This window comes from Glycine soja, chromosome 20 (genome assembly GCF_004193775.1).
Source record: "Glycine soja cultivar W05 chromosome 20, ASM419377v2, whole genome shotgun sequence".
Classification (NCBI taxonomy): Eukaryota; Viridiplantae; Streptophyta; class Magnoliopsida; order Fabales; family Fabaceae; genus Glycine; species Glycine soja.
The window spans coordinates 21,591,247-21,608,204 of NC_041021.1; the positions used below are offsets into that span (position 1 = coordinate 21,591,247).

The window sequence follows — 16,958 nt, forward strand, 5'->3', positions numbered from 1 at the left end:
TAGCACGACCTTTTTGTGTTAAGATAAGCATTATCTTGTAGAACTAACTTCTGAATGTTTGTTCTCGCAGGAAATGGCCCCGAGGAAACTTGCCTCAAAGAGATCTAGGAAGGATAAAGCGGCTGAAGGAACTAGTTCCGCTCCCGAGTATGACAGTCACCGCTTTAGGAGCGTTGTACACCAGCAGCGCTTCGAGGCCATCAAGGGATGGTCATTTCTCTGGGAGCGACGCGTCCAGCTCAGGGACGACGAGTATACTGATTTCCAGGAGGAGATAGGTTGCCGGCGGTGGGCATCACTGGTTACCCCCATGGCCAAGTTCGATCCAGAAATAGTCCTCGAATTTTATGCCAATGCTTGGCCAATAGAGGAGGACGTGCGTGATATGAGGTCCTGGGTGAGGGGTCAGTGGATCCCATTCGATGCAGATGCTATCGGCCAGCTCCTGGGATATCCTTTAATGTTGGAAGAGGGCCAGGAGTGCGAGTATGGCCAGAGGAGGAACCGGTCCGATGGGTTCGATGAGGAGGCCATCGCCCAGTTGCTATGTATACCAGGGCAAGATTTTGCCCGGACTGCTGCCAGGAGACGGGTGCGGATCATGCGCACCAACATGACCACCCTGACTCAGATATGGATGACTTTGCTGTTCAGCAACATCCTGCCCACCGATCATAATTCCGACCTCCCCCTGCCAAAGTGTCAGCTGGTGTACGCCATCCTGACGTGGATGAGCATCCATGTGGCTCAGTTAATCGCTGATGCCATCTATATTTTTGCAGGTATGGTGCCTACCAGGCACCCTCTGGACCCAGATAAGTCCAACAGGGCCCTGGGATTTCCCGCCTTGATCACGAGACTCTGCCAGTCGTTCGGCGTCCCCGTCACACCCAGCAAGGTGATTCGGCCGCCCATCACCCGAGCTTTTATTGAGAAGTACTGCACGCAGAGACAGGTCCAGGGTGATGCACCACAGGCCGCGGACGCGCCGCCACCTCATCAGGCTGGCCCAGCCGGATTGTTTGATACAGAGCAGTATTTGCGGCATTTGGTTCGCCAGCAGGCGGCCAACCACCGGGCACATGTACAGACTCATGATTGTCTTTATCAGATGAGTCTCAGCCTGCAGAGCCAGGGCTTTACTTCTTTTCCGTGCCCTACTCCGGACCAGTTCAGGGCAGAGGTCGCATGGCCTGGAGATTGGCCTGAGGCCCAGGCAGGAGAGGCACCAGCAGGGGCACCAACAGAGGCTCCCGACGAGGCAGATGAGGCCCGCGAGGACGAAGAGATGACCGATTTACTTGATTTCTTAGGAGGGAGCGGGGCCACATGATTGGGAGATCTCTTGATCCATATTTCTTTTTATTTCCATTTGTTTTTCTGTTATATATCATCTTACTTTGTGTTTGACTAAGGGACTGACGTTTGTTTCATGTTTTGACTTTTGTTTTGTACATACATATCACTTGAGTTGTTACGTCGATACTTGTTTCGTTGTTGTCAATAGTGTTTGTTGAAATTCCGGAACCGTGTAGAGTTTTTCATTTAGGAACGTCTTCCAAAAAAAGATAAAATAAAATGAACCAAAAATCCTAAAAAAGAAAAAAAGCGCTGTGAATAAAAGTCATGTTCATAAAGAAAAGAAAAAGGTTTTTATTTATACATGTATGTAAAAGAAAAATGTGTATAGAAAGGATTCTTGTGTGTGAGCAACGAGTGTACATGAAGAAATCTTTGTGTGAACCATAAGTGTGTTGGGAAAAATGAAAAATCTTTGAGTGTAAATAAGGTTTGTATATAGACCGTGTGACGTAAAGAGAAGAGTTCTAATGCGTGTATAGAAAAGGTTTGTCATAGATGTACAAAGGAAGGTTTTCCTCATAGAGGACCACAGGTGTATAGTTTTAGTGAATGTATGTAAAAATAAAACAAAAAAGTAAAGAGAAAGAAAGACCACGAAGGTCGACATGTTATAGTTAAGAAGTATAAATCATTCGTAAAGAGCAAACGCATCTTCTGGAAACAAGGGACTGATGCTAAGAGTTTATTTTCCAGAATGAACCGAGATAAGGGTGGATGAATTCATTGAACTGATGAAAGAACATAAATTGGAAACGTTGGGTTTGTCTGTGTAAATTCCCAACCGTAGTGTCACAATGCCATAAACGGGATGCTTGAGTGCCCACCTGGCTGTAGCCATGACTAATTGTGCACGTTATTTTCAAATCATCATTGTCACGCATGCCTTATGGAATAATGCGGAAGTTCGGGCCACGAGCGACCCCTTGACACCCAAATTTGCCCCAGATATCAAGATTGGGGTTCCCACGATAAAAGACCCCATTGAAACACAACCTTGGACTTTTTGAACCTTGGCCTATCAAAAGAATCCTCTTCCTTTCCCTCGAAGCAAAGGACAGTGAAATCTCCTCAAGGGAGAGCGAATGGGATGTTAAAACCCGATTTTCCAAAGAAATGGATGGGGAAGGAAAATTGAAGGAAGAAATAGAAAGAAAGAAAAAGAGAAAAATAAAAATAGAGAAAGGAACAAAAGAAAGGAAAGAAGGATTCTCGATCAAAGATCGAAAGGAAGTGAAAAGGGAAAAGAAGCAATTCTCGATTAATGAAAGAAAGAGGATAGAAAGTCTCCAAAGCCAGATTGCCACTCAGAATCATTCTTGACTGGCAATATCCCACCCCACATGAACAAAGAGGAAAAGACCAAAACACCCAGCTTCCTCTCCAAAAACGCTGACCTCGAGAAAATCCTATTGGTCTGTGATTGTACGTTTGATCTAAGATTCGATAGGAAGTCGCGTGCAAAATAGAGTCATGGTGCAGTTATTGATTTGGGAATAGGATAAGACACTTGCCTTGTGAGTTTTATACACCATGAGTGATTTATTTTCAGCTTAGCCCCATGTTTCCCCTGCATGTTCATTTGAAGGCTAGAAGTTGACGTCCTACCCTTCATTCTCGGTTACAAGGAAGATTACCCTTGGCACAAGTATATTGTTTCTCCAAGATGTGGTGCTCTCGCGAATGATTTATTTTTCTTTGCAAAAAGCATGTTATCCTTTTAGGTGGAAAAACCCGGTGGACCGTTCGGTCCCGCCAACATCCTTTTCCGGAGCCACATGAATGTTGTTGTTTAGGGCTGTTCATGTGTCCTCCACTTTTTGAGTTGGAGCTGTGTTCCATGATTGCCTAAGAGAGGACCCTCAAGGCAATCCTCCATTCTCATACTGTTCCGGAGCGACGTGAATGAATTGCGTTGTCATTCATGTGTCCTCCATTTTTTAGTATGGAGTTGTGTTTCATGATTTCCTAAGAGAGGACCCTCAAGGCAATCCTCTATTCTCATCCTTTTCCGGAGCCACATGAATGAATTGCGTTGTCATTCATGTGTCCTCCATTTTCGAGTTTCGAGCTGTGTTTCATGATTGCCTAAGTGAGGACCCTCAAGGCAATCCTCCATTCTCACCCTTTTTCGGAGCCACATGAATGTTATTGCTTAGGGCTGTTCATGTGTCCTCCACTTTCGAGTTTGGAGCTGTGTTTCATGATTGCCTAAGAGAGGACCCTCAAGGCAATCCTCCATTCTCATCCTTTTCCGGAGCCACATGAATGAATTGTGTTGTCATTCATGTGTCCTCCATTTTCGAGTTTGGAGCTGTGTTCCATGATTGCCTAAGAGAGGACCCTCAAGGAAATCCTCCATTCTCATCCTTTTCCGGAGCCACATGAATGAATTGCATTGTCATTCATGTGTCCTCCACTTTCGAGTTTGGAGCTGTGTTCCATGATTGCCTAAGAGAGGACCCTCAAGGCAATCCTCCATTCTCATCCTTTTCCGGAGCCACATGAATGAATTGCGTTGTCATTCACGTGTCCTCCATTTTTGAGTTTGGAGCTGTGTTCCATGATTGCCTAAGAGAGGACCCTCAAGGCAATCCTCCATTCTCATCCTTTTCCGGAGCCACATGAATGAATTGCGTTGTCATTCATGTGTCCTCCATTTTCGAGTTTGGAGCTGTGTTCCATGATTGCCTAAGAAAGGACCCTCAAGGCAATCCTCCATTCTCATCCTTTTTCGGAGCCACATGAATCAATTGCGTTGTCATTCATGTGTCCTCCACTTTCGAGTTTGGAGTTGTGTTCCATGATTGCCTAAGAGAGGACCCTCAAGGCAATCCTCCATTCTCATCCTTTTCCGGAGCCACATGAATGAATTGCGTTGTCATTCATGTGTCCTCCACTTTTGAGTTTGGAGCTGTGTTCCATGATTGCCTAAGAGAGGACCCTCAAGGCAATCCTCCATTCCCATCCTTTTCCGGAGCCACATGAATGAATTGCGTTGTTATTCATGTGTCCTCCATTTTCGAGTTTGGAGTTGTGTTCCATGATTGCCTAAGTGAGGACCCTCAAGGCAATCCTCCATTCTCACCCTTTTTCCGGAGCCACATGAATGAATTGCGTTGTCATGCATGTGTCCTCCATTTTCGAGTTTGGAGCTGTGTTCCATGATTGCCTAAGAGAGGACCCTCAAGGCAATCCTCCATTCTCATCCTTTTCCGAAGCCACATGAATGTTATTGCTTAGGGCTGTTCATGTGTCCTCCACTTTCGAGTTTGGAGCTGTGTTCCATGATTGCCTAAGAGAGGACCCTCAAGGCAATCCTCCATTCTCATCCTTTTCCGGAGCCACATGAATGAATTGCGTTGTCATTCACGTGTCCTCCATTTTTGAGTTTGGAGCTGTGTTCCATGATTGCCTAAGAGAGGACCCTCAAGGCAATCCTCCATTCTCATTCTTTTCTGGAGCCACATGAATGAATTGCGTTGTCATTCATGTGTCCTCCATTTTCGAGTTTGGAGTTGTGTTCCATGATTGCCTAAGAGAGGACCCTCAAGGCAATCCTCCATTCTCGTCCTTTTCCGAAGCCACATGAATGTTATTGCTTAAGGCTGTTCATGTGTCCTCCACTTTTGAGTTTGGAGTTGTGTTTCATGATTGCCTAAGAGAGGACCCTCAAGGCAATCCTCCATTCTCATCCTTTTCCGGAGCCACATGAATGTTATTGCTTAGGGCTATTCATGTGTCATCCACTTTCGAGTTTGGAGCTGAGTTTCATGATTGCCTAAGTGCGGACCCTCAAGGCAATCCTCCATACTCCACCTTTGTTCGGAGCACCATGAATGTCATTGCCTAGCGCTGTTCATGTGTTCTCCATTATCAAGTGCGAAGCTTCTGGTGACTGGGAAGCACGTTATTCTGTTGTTTTCCAGATCGGTTCCTTCGCCAAGTATGTGTATATGTGTATTATATTCGTTGTTCTGGTTGTTGTTTGTATTTTGTTTTGTGCAGAAGAAAAAAGAAGAAGTAGAGATGAGAGTCGTCATCACGGAAAGGGCAGGATGGACGAAATCAGTGTCCTATCTTTGCTTTCCTCTTATCTTCGATGAGAGGTAAGTAAATAGGGGTAACTGTCATACCCTAATTTCGTCCGGGGATTATTATTTAATGACAATCAACCTTTGGGTAGCCGCTTTGAGATACTTGGCGTCCTTTGTTGCGCAATGAATGAAGTCCCGAGATGTCTCGGAAATCAAAAGGAAGCAGGCTTGCGCGATCCGTGAAATTCCGTAATGTGGCGGAAGTCGAAAAGAGGTGTTTTTGTGCAATCCGTGAGTTTCCGTAACTTCTTCGAAAGCTAAAAAAGAGTAAATACATAATCCGTAAGGATTCATAACCTTACGGAAAGAAAATATGTATCGTTACGAAATTCTTAAAGTTTCGTAAAGTTACGGAAAAATAATCACCAAAAAAACAGCAAAGGGGGGTGTATTTACTAAAATGGGGGTGCAAATAGTAATTTTCGAATCTGGGCCCTTCTAGAGGTTTCTGGGCAATTTCTTGCTTAAGGTTGAAGCAACCTAGCTCGCCTGGGCGAGCTAGGTGGCCACCACACCCCCCGTTTTGTTGAAAAATGGGATTCCGGGGCTTCCGGGACACCTGTAATGCTTCCGTAAAATTCCCATAACCCTAAATAAGCATAATTAACTTAATACGGGTGAGACGGAAGAGAAAAAAAGAAGAAAATCAAGTCCTATATGCTTCCGTATCTTTTCCGTAAATTACGAAAGAAGGGGTGAACTTATCAAAATTGGGAGGGTGCAAATAGCAATTTCAAAAATTTGATTTGTGCCTTCCAGAATATTTTTTGAAGCTGGATTGCTTCTGGAGGAAGCAACCCAGCTCGCCTGGGCAAGCTGAGCTCGCCTGGGCGAGCTGGGCGGCAACCTCCTCCCCCTTTTTCCTATAAATAGGCTGAAGGGGGCTGTTCTAAGGATCTCGGATGCCCCTGGTGAGGTATTTCAGCTGTTTTAGGTGAAAAAAATTGTTTCCGTGAAGAAAATCCAAGCCGAGGTGCTTCCGTAACACTTCCGAGAGGTTTCCGTAAGCAAATCCGTGAAGGTTTTCCTCCGTTATTCACCGTTCTTCGTTCTTCAACGGGTAAGTTTCCAAATCGAGCTTTTCAATTCCTTCTATGTACCCGTGGTGGTCCCCATTTGTTTTATGTACTTTTATTCTCGTTTTCATTTACTTTTTATACCCCTTTTGACGTGCTTAAACCATTTATTTAATTCATTTCTCACTTAATCTAAAAATAAAATAAATTTCCACCGATCGTTTGAATTGTATCATTCGTTAATTTTGGTTAAAATGAATTCCGACCGTTCGGTCGTGCCGTAACCACGTTGGAAATCAAAAAAGAGGTAAAATAATAATATAATAATAAAAAATACCTTTTTAGTAAAATAAAAGCGGAAAATCAATCGGACGTTTTCTCTTTGGGATTTCTCATTCTTAAATTGAATTGACTAATAACTAAAGTGAAACTAAGGCTAAAATCAACTCGCCTAGTCAAGCTCGTCCACCAAAATAGGTTTTTTGAAAGTTTATCATTTCAGTTTCTTACTAAGTAAAAAAGGATCATTTTTAAGGTCCAACGCCTTAAAATGATCACCCTTCAAGTAAAAAAGAACCACTTGATTCACGCATAAGAAAGAACTACGTACGTCTGATTTCCTCTCCAAAGGAGGGTACGTAGGAGCAAAAGCCCCGCTTTTGTCGACCTCAAAAAATAAAAAGAAATAAAAGTTAAGGTAACACAATTTCCACGATTCTAAAAAATAGGCTGTTGTCCTTTGAGACAAACGTGAGAGGTGCTAATACCTTCCTCAAGCGTAAATACAACTCCCGAACTTAGAATTTTCATTTTTGACCGGTTTCCTTCGGTTTTCCCGACGTTTTCCACAAATAAACGTTGGTGGCGACTCCGCGCATCTTTCCTCCTTTGGAAAGCGCACCCGTGAGCCTCGCCCTCGCTCGCCCGCGAAGGGCACGTTGCGACAATTATTATTTTTCTTTTTATGGTTTAACCGAGGTTACAGTGTAAACGATCAGTTAGATTTTATTTTAACAGTGATTAAACGAGATTACAACAAAAATGATCGGTTGAAATTCATTTTATCATTTATTGGGTGAGAAAACGGCTTAAACGATCTATTAAAGCTCGTTAAAAACAGAAGAAAAGAAAACCGAAAGTGAACGAAATAAAGATGAAAGATAAAAAACAAGAAAATAATTGAAAGTCTCGGATTCGAAAACTTACCCGTTGAAGAACGAAGAACGGATGAAGAACGGTGAAGAACGGAGGAAAACCTTCACGGATTTGCTTACGGAAACATCTCGGAAGCGTTACGGAAGCACCTCGGCTTGGATTTTCTTCACGGAAACAATTTTTTTCACCCAAAATAGTTGAAATGCATAGCCAGGGGGTGATGAGTATTTTGAAACAGCTCCCCCCTCCCCTATTTATAGGAAAAAAGGAAGGTGCTTGCCGCCCAGAGACTTAATGAAGAAGATTTCTAAGCGCACCCGAATTACTAAGTTCACCCCCTTTTCGTATTTTATGGAAAAGTTACAGAAGCCTTACGAAAGTGTTTCGGATTTGATTTTCATCCTTTTTCTCTTCCCTTTCACCAATGTTAAGTGGAATATGCAACCCCTCGTTCCTATCAACGGGACGTTTGGGTAGTTCCCACATGAGAAGAGAACTCCCTCCTTTCCTTCCTTCCATCGAGGAAACCAGTTGATCGTTTTGCCTCCTATCCCAGCCAAGTGTTGGTCCCAATCTACTCTTCTCTTTTCGACACACGAGCGATGGCTTCGGAGCGAACATGGATGCCTTATGTCTTGTTGAAACCAACCATACACAAAGAGCGAGTAAACAACAGATAATCCGTGCACTACTCTTCTCGCACCTTCGGTCAAATGCGTCAAATAAGTCCGCCAAGATAGCCACTACCGGGCTCTCTTTGCTATGGTGATATGCAAGGAAAGCATCAATTGCGGCTAGGTCCACCAAACCATCCATGTTTGGAAAGAGGACAACCCCAAAGATTAGCAATGCTAATACGTCCATAAACGGGACCCACTCCTCTTGATTCGCCATATCCCTTGCCTTGCGTTCTAAGTACTTTCGTGGTAGGCCCACTACGCTGTTTTGAGTTTGCTTTACACGATCCAACTCTCTTGTCGAATCCCTGACCACAACTACAGTCTTGCTCAAGGAGGGAAGAAACCCGAAGAAAAGATACGGTTTTCTTCCCCCAAGAGGGCATCCTAGAATCTCCTCAAATTCTTCAACAGTCGGTACTAATTGGAAGTCTCTAAACGTGAAGCATCTTAAAGGCTGGTCATAGTATTGGGTAAGTGATACAACAACTTCTGTGGATATCTCTACTATGGTCTAATCTAAAATCTTTCCGTACGCCTTGCGGAAGGCTTGCATTTGGAGAGGTCCCATCAACCGCCCCAACTCCTTAATGCTGGTGATATCTAGGCTCTTAATCTTGACTTGATAAAACCTTTTTCCAATTTGATTTGTTCCCATGTTTTACTAAAGTGAAAAAACCCAGTGCGAATCAAAACTCCGACATCTATCATGGGTGGAATGGATGAATGCATGAAGAAATGCATATGACACAGATGCAATTTATGAATACGGGAGCCCGGGAAATTGTCCCCTTCTTAGATACAACGTCTTGGGGTAGCACGATGCCCGACGTATGTATTCAAGAAGGTGACACGGACCTTCCGTTGGTTTGCCAAAGAGAGGGAATCAAGACGAAACCCGTGCATGATAAGGCACAACATGGGAATGTACATAGTACGACACTATCCACAAACAAATATAATCATAGGGGAACATGACATTTTGACTACATGCATGGCAGTGTGAAAAATGGCACGTAGCGTGCTTGCTCCGTGCCCCTATTTTAGTAGACTTAGTTAACATCGGTTTTTCCGAAACTGATGTTAACTACTCGATATTAACACCGGTTATTTAAATAACCAATGTTACTATGGAGTAGTTAACATCGGTTTTGGAAAAACCGATGTTAGTATCTCGTTGTTAACATCAGTTTGGGAAAAACCGATGTTATCGAGTTGATGTTAACATCGGTTTTAAGAAAACCGATGTTACCTAGTTGATGTTAACATCGGTTATTTTTAAAAAATCGATGTTGTTATCATTATATATTAAAATTCTAAAATTGCACAACCCGCACGCTCAAACCCTATCGTTCTTCTTCTTTCTCCTTCTGCCTGAGTTCGTCTTTGTCGCAAATTGGTCTGCGCTTCTGTAACACCCTGATATATATATCTATATATTAGTAATTATGTTTGATGTTTGATTATTTGTTGCATTATTTTCATCCGTAATTATTTTTAAGGAAGTTAATTTAGTTAATAGAGGGGTGTGGATAGATAAGGATCTAGCTTCTCAAAGAAGCCTCTTGAGAAAGCTTCTCAAAGAAGCCACGAGGAAGCTTCTGGAGGAAGCCTCTTAATGAAGCTTCTAGAGAAAGCTACATGAAGTTGCCTCGGTAAAAACGCTGCCCAGCCTTCATTAACCGTTGGATCTTCTCGAAATTTGGTCTGCAACTTCAAAAGACACTTGTCCATGATCTGACCGTTGCGATCTTTGAGAAGATGTCTGGAGTGTGCTAGAAGCCTCTTAATGAAGCTTCTGGAGGAAGCCTCTTAATGAAGCTTCTAGAGAAAACTACATGCAGCTGCCTCGATAAAAGCGCTGCCCAGCCTTCGTTAACCATTGGAGTATGCTAGAAGCTTCCTTTCCCGAGAGCATCTCTTATTTAAGCATTTCAGCCTTTGCTTTCGTGTAGCTTAGGAAAAACGTCATTTCTTCTTCTTTCTTTCTTCCAAAGCCATTTCTAAAGTTCCAAGAACTTTCTCCATCACCCACAGCCACCATTAGCCACCACAAACCATCATTGTTCTCCATTGAAAACCCACACCGAGAGGAACCCTTCAACCGAAGCGGAATCTTCCAACTTGGCTTGCGGTTCCGGTAGAGAACGAAAACCCTAATCTGACCTTTCATTTTCTTTCGAGGTAACCATGGTTCTATGCTTGTTTCTTGTTAGTTTCATCTTGTCTTTGCATCTTTTCTGACTTTGGAACCGCCATTGCATGTCTTATGCTTCCTTTGAAATATGTTATAGAAAGAGACTTTGTAAACGTTATCCTTTCATGAAATGCATGTTATTTTTGTAACCTACACTGAACCCCGGTCACATTGGCGTGGTCGGAATTTCCAAATGATGTTCCTTTGTAAAACCCGAAATGCTCTCAGCTCTTTCATGTAGTGATGTGGGTGTTTGACCTAGAGCACTGTTACTAGCTTTGTTTTCTGAAATCGATACTAAGTCTTCTTCGTTTTGGCATGGTAGAGGCTTGTGCGGAATCGACGAGCAAGGACAAAAAGGAATCTTCAAGTGACACGATGAGGAATCCGCGGGGTAGCTCACGATAGGTAAGGGGAGTTTATTATAAAATTTACCGTTTTAACACCATAGTTAGAGTCAGGGAACCTAGCTATGAGGATATCTGCCTATCCCTGTTGCATGCTGATTTTTCTTCAAAGAAAATTACGTTTTAACTAATGGGATGCGATATATATATATATATATATATATATATATATATATATATATATGTGTGTGTGTGTGTGTGTGTGTGTGTGTGTGTGTGTGTGTGTGTGTGTGTATTGCGATGAATGATATTGTTTTGGTTGTTTGAAATGTGTTGTTTGAAGACCATGCGTGTGGAAATGATATTGTTGTGTTTGTTTGAATTGTTGTTGATGTTGCTATTGAGGATTTTAATTGATATGTGATGATATTGATTTGAGATGACGTTGTTAATAAAGACCATGTCAACATGAATTGTTATTATTGATGAATATGTGAATATGAAATGAGGTTGTTATTGTTGTTGATAACGTCATTGAGATGAGATGATATTTATGTTGTGAATGACATGGAAATACGATTTGTTGATTGATGTTGGAAATGCATTGGCATGTGCATGTTGTGTATGTTCGTGGGGGGCACTGTGCACTGACCTTTCAGGGTCTTTGGCACTAGCTTTTGGCCACGTTCATACGTTGGATGCTGTGTATGATCGTGGGGGGCACTGTGCACTGACCTTCTAGGGTCCTTGGCAGTAGCTTTTGGCCACGATCATACGTCGTATGAAGTGTATGTCATGGGGGTAGAGTGCACTGACCTTGTCGGATGGCCCAGACGTGGGTAACTAGCGTGGTTAGAGAATCTAAGCATTCCTGAGGGGATGCTTAGGCGCTTTAATTGGTCCATGGTCTTTGGCACTTACTTTTGGCCGTGATCATAGCTCATACGACACAGGAAATAGAGTAACTGTGGCCAAGTGTACTTTGTACTAGGGGGCTGTCACCTGGTAGGGAACACCTTTGGGCTCCCAGGCTGATCACCTATGGGAGGGGGGCTGTTACGTGCACAACCGGGTGGTCTCGACAAACTCAGCACAGTTCCCTAAGTGAGAGTGTCATGTGGACACGCTTAGGCTATTTCATGATATTAGGTTGTTGTTGGTACGTACCACATTGCATCTGAGTGTTGAGTCAGGTGCATGCATCATTCTGTGCAGTCTTGATTGGGTCCATGGATGGATGATGAGTAATTGTTGGATGTGAATGATGAATATTTGTTGGATATGAGTGTTAAATAATGATTGTTGTGTATGCTTATCATGTTTTCCTGTGTTCCTTGCTAATTGTGGTTATTTGGAATTGGTATTGGTTATTTTATAATAAACTCACCCTTGCAATTTTGTATCGTGTGGTTGATACCTGTGATGATCACGAACCTTGTTCGTGGGAGCAAAATGACAGTGGCAGGGTGTAGGGAGTAAGATTCTGGTGAGGAGCCGCCGAGCCGACGTAATGACGTTGGCGTTATTTTGGGAGAGAGTTGTGTTTTGTAATCAACTCCTCCGTAGTTGGTTTTTAAGTTTTATTTTGTTGAGTTAAAGATGTAAAACTGGAATTTTAATTATATATATATGAACATATTTAATTTTCGTTATGTGTATGACATGTACTAAATTATTGTTTCTATGTAATTATGCATATTCACTTAAGTAATGGCGTGTTGTTGGATGAATTTATGTTGTGACAAAATCACTTCTATTTTCATAAGCAAAAATTAAGGGAGTTCTTTTTATAAAAATTGAAATTATCTAATATTAGAGTGTGGATACTGTAGCGACGAGGCGGGTAGTTACAGCTTCCGTGACTGCAACCACATTGTGGAGTTTGTGTTTGTGGAGTTCGTCTCTGCCACTTATCGATTGAGGTACGCCCTTTTCTTTTAACATTAGGCGTTCGTCGTTTTAACATTTGCTCACTTTCGCAGATCGAAGAAAACTAGGAAAGGAAAGAGTCCCAGAAAGGGTGGGAATCGATTTTGGAAGTCCATTGTGGTTCGCCTTAAGACTCCCAGGGTGTTCTTCTTCTTTCTCCTTCTGCCTGAGTTCGTCTTTGTCACAAACTGGGTTGCGCTTCCGTGACTGCAATGACATTGTGGAGTTCGTCTTTGTGGAGTTCGTGTCTGGCACTTATCGATTGAGGTACGTCCATTCATTTTTACATTAGGCGTTCCTCATTTTAACATTTGCTCACTTTCGTAGCTCGAAGAAAACTAGGAAAGGAAAAAGTCCCGGAAAGGGTGGGAATCGGTTTTGGAAGTCACTTGTGGTTGGCTTTAAGACTCCCAGGGAAGCCATCGAAGGTGTGTCTCTGTTGTCATGTTTCGAAACCAATTGCTTAACTTTGTATATATCATGTCTACTTTGCTGCTCAGGTGATTTGTTCGTCTTCTTTAGTTGCTGTCAAGGTTCGTTGTTGCTTGTGTTCTGTATGCTGCTAAGTGATCAGTGCTGATTAGGAATATCTCCGCCACTTACGACAATTGACAATCGGTGAGTATATGCATCTCTATTTGTGCTTCTTACCAAGATGAGAATATGCTTGTTGCTAATAATTAAAATATGTTGTGTTGTAGTTCCTTTGGGTATTTGTATTTTGAAGTAATGGATTTGAGTCATTTGATGTTGCTAGATGTATTTGTATTTTGTTCGTTTGTATTTGCTCTTTAGTTCATAAAGTTATAGACCTTGCAAAATCATAATCCTTTATGGGTTAATTACACTTATGAACCTCAATAGTGGCTAATGTATGAAAATTGTGTTAATTATTTCTTTGGGTTTTTTTAACACATTTCCTTAAGAACCCCATTGTTTGTTTTGGGTTTTACAAGAAATGTAGCACATAAGCGAAATAGAATTCTTTTTAACTTCAAAAATAAGTCTGATAGAGATGGTTCAGCCTTCCAATATCCACAAACAAATAAAGAAGTTGGTCCATGATGTGCCATCATTTTCTTCTATTTTCTAAACCCTTTTTGCACCATTTTAATTACTGATTGGTCTTAATTGTCAATTAATTAGGCCGTTTTATTATTTGGTCTCATTTAGCTAATTTGATGTTTTTAATCTAATTTCAGGAATTAATGAAACATTGGGCTTAATCCGGATTTTGGTTGTGGACTTGAAGAGGGCAAATAAAGCAGTGCTTACCTTAGTTAATTTTTAATTAGGAAATTTCGCAATTTTATTTTATGTGGTTCAGTGTTTATTTCGTTTTAGGCCAGAGTATTGTAACAGAGCCCAATGACTTTGAGTGACTCTTTTTAAATAGCAGCCTTGGGATTCGTGCAAGGCATTCTGTTAGACTATTATTCAGAGCTTAGGGTTTATGGTTTTAAAGTTTTTCTGTTCTAATGCTACTGTTTCGTTCTTAATGCAATTTTTCATTTCCTGCTTCTAATTACAATTTCGTTCTTGCTTCTTCTTCTACTTTCATTTACATTTCTGTTTTCATTTTCGTTTTTGTCTCATTTACGTTTCTGCTTCATGTTTCATTCACGTTTTCTGTTTGAATCTATGGAAGGCTAATTATTCTGGTGTTGTTTCCTTCTGAGGAAGAAGCCTAACTCTCTTTGAGGTTTCATTTATAATGTGGTTCCCTGGCAGTTTTCCCTTCACCAGTTAACCCAAATTCGTGAACATTAATCAGTGCACGCTTCGTGTTCGATTAATTGCCTCTGAGCCTAACTTGCGTTCATGCTTAATGGACGAATGGCTAACTGGTGTATGTGGTGCCTAATCACGTATTAACAACCCTAGGTTGATTTTCGCTTAGTAAATTGAAATAGGATTGGATTAAGTGGTTACTGTTAGGGACGAATTCTCCATAACCCAGGATAAGAGAATGGCTTCTGAATCAGAGGAAACAACCCATTTTTAATATTATTAGTTTCGTATTCCAGTTTACTTGTTTTGCTCCTTAATTCACAAAACAAACAAACCCCCCCCCCCAATCGTTACTGTTACTGCAAGTATATTATGAACATTTGGTTTATCATTGCTCGTTGGGAAACGACCTAGGATCACTTCCTAGTTACTGCATTTTCATGTTTATTTGATTCGGGTACGGCCTCGATCAAATTTGGCGCCGTTGCCGGGGAGCAGTGTCCAAAGGTTCATAATAACTAGCTAGTGTTGTGTGTTTAATTGTTTTGTGTTTTAAGTTTAATTGTTAGTATTGTGTTAGTATGTGTGTTAGTGTCGTTTAGTGTCCTGGTATTTTGTTTAGTGTGTGTTCTGTTTCAGTTTTCCTATTAAGCGCTTCCCCTGTTTTAGTTTTGGGTGTTTTGCTGTGAATAGTGTTTTGTGACGGACTTAGCGACTGCTTTTGCTTGTGGCAATAGTAGAAATCAAGTAGAAACGGATTTTAGCGACCACCCATGCTGAATTATTTGAGATTTTTTGTTTTAGTAGCTAGGGTTGTTATTTTTGGCTGAATTTTTTTGTGGTAACTTCTTTTAATCTATATTTTGTGTGAAAAATAGCTAGAGCATTTAGTTTGGTCAGATTTGAAAGTTCCAAAAAAGTAGCAAATTTTGTGTTTGTCGAAACTTCAAACGGTCATAACTTTTGCTCCGGTTATCAGAATCGCAATTATTATATATGTATTTCGGGTAGAAAAAAATTTCCTATGCTGTGGCAGCCCGCTATAGGCTGGCTGAGGTCTCCATCGTCCAAAAATAGTGATTCTGTCAAAAGTTTTTTATTTTTCAAGTTTTATTCACTTATTTTTCTTAACCTACCATTTTTAGCTTCCATAGTTAGACTTTGAATTTTTGCCTGAAATTTTTTGTGCTATCTTTTCATCATTTTATAAGGTTGCTCACAAAATTTCAAGTCATTTCGATATCATTTGAGAGTAGTTGTAGTTCAAACCTGCACCTTTATTTACATGACAAAGCAACTAGTTGTGCATGCTGAATGTAGTGTATGACTAGAGGCAATCCATCTGCCTTACAACCCTTTGATCCTGAGATAGATAGGACATTTCATAGATTAGTTAGACATCATTTTATACCTTTTGATCATCCTGAGCATTCCATTACTGGTGAATCTGTGCATTCTGTTATTGGTGATTTTGAACATCCTGATTTGGAGCATTATAATTTTGAACATCCTGATTTGGAGCATTATAATTTTGAGCATTCTGATTCTGAGCATTCTGATTTTGAACATTCTGAGAACATGGCACAACCTCCACCCCGTGAGAGGACTCTAAGGGAAATGGTTGCACCTGATTTAACCTACGAAAGCTTGTGCATCCAATACCCTGATGAGGATGTCCCATATGTTCTTAAAACTGGACTGATTCATTTGCTTCCAAAGTTTCATGACCTTGTAGGCGAAGACCCGCACAAACATTTGAAGGAATTTCATATTGTCTGTTCCACCATGAAACCCCCAGATGTCCAAGAGGACCACATATTTCTGAAGGTTTTCCCTCATTCTTTAGAGGGAGTGGCAAAGGACTGGCTGTATTACCTTGCTCCAAGGTCCATCACGAGCTAGGATGACCTGAAGAGAGTATTCTTAGAAAAAATTTTCCCTGCTTCCAGGACCACAACCATCAGGAAGGATATCTCAGGTATTAGACAATTCAGTGGAGAGAGCCTGTATGAATACTGGGAGAGATTTAAAAAACTATGTGCCAGTTGCCCTCACCATCAGATTTCGGAGCAGCTTCTTCTCCAGTATTTTTATGAAGGACTCAGTAATATGGAGAGAAGTATGATAGATGCTGCCAATGGTGGAGCCCTTGGAGACATGACTCCTGCTGAAGCCAGAAATTTAATTGAGAAGATGGCTTCCAACTCCCAGCTATTTAGCGCCAGAAATGATGCGATAGTCATTAGAGGAGTGCATAAGGTAGCTACAAACTCAGCTGCATCATCTGAAACTAAGAAGCTTGAAGGCAAACTGGACGCATTGGTTAACTTGGTAACCCAGCTGGCCTTAAACCAAAAATCTGCACCTGTCGTAAGGGTCTGCGGTTTGTGTTCCTCTACTGACCACCATATAGACCTTTGCCCTTCTATGCAGCAACCTGGAGCAATTGA

At 41.6% G+C, this 16,958-nt stretch overlaps 1 non-coding gene across 1 annotated transcript; it reads right to left on the reverse strand.

Moving 5' to 3' along the window:
• Positions 1-16,464: 16,464 nt before the first annotated feature.
• LOC114404031 lies at positions 16,465-16,571 on the reverse strand. The gene has a single exon (XR_003664791.1). It is a non-coding gene; the product is annotated as a small nucleolar RNA R71 (small nucleolar RNA).
• Between the last annotated feature and the right edge of the window lie 387 nt (positions 16,572-16,958).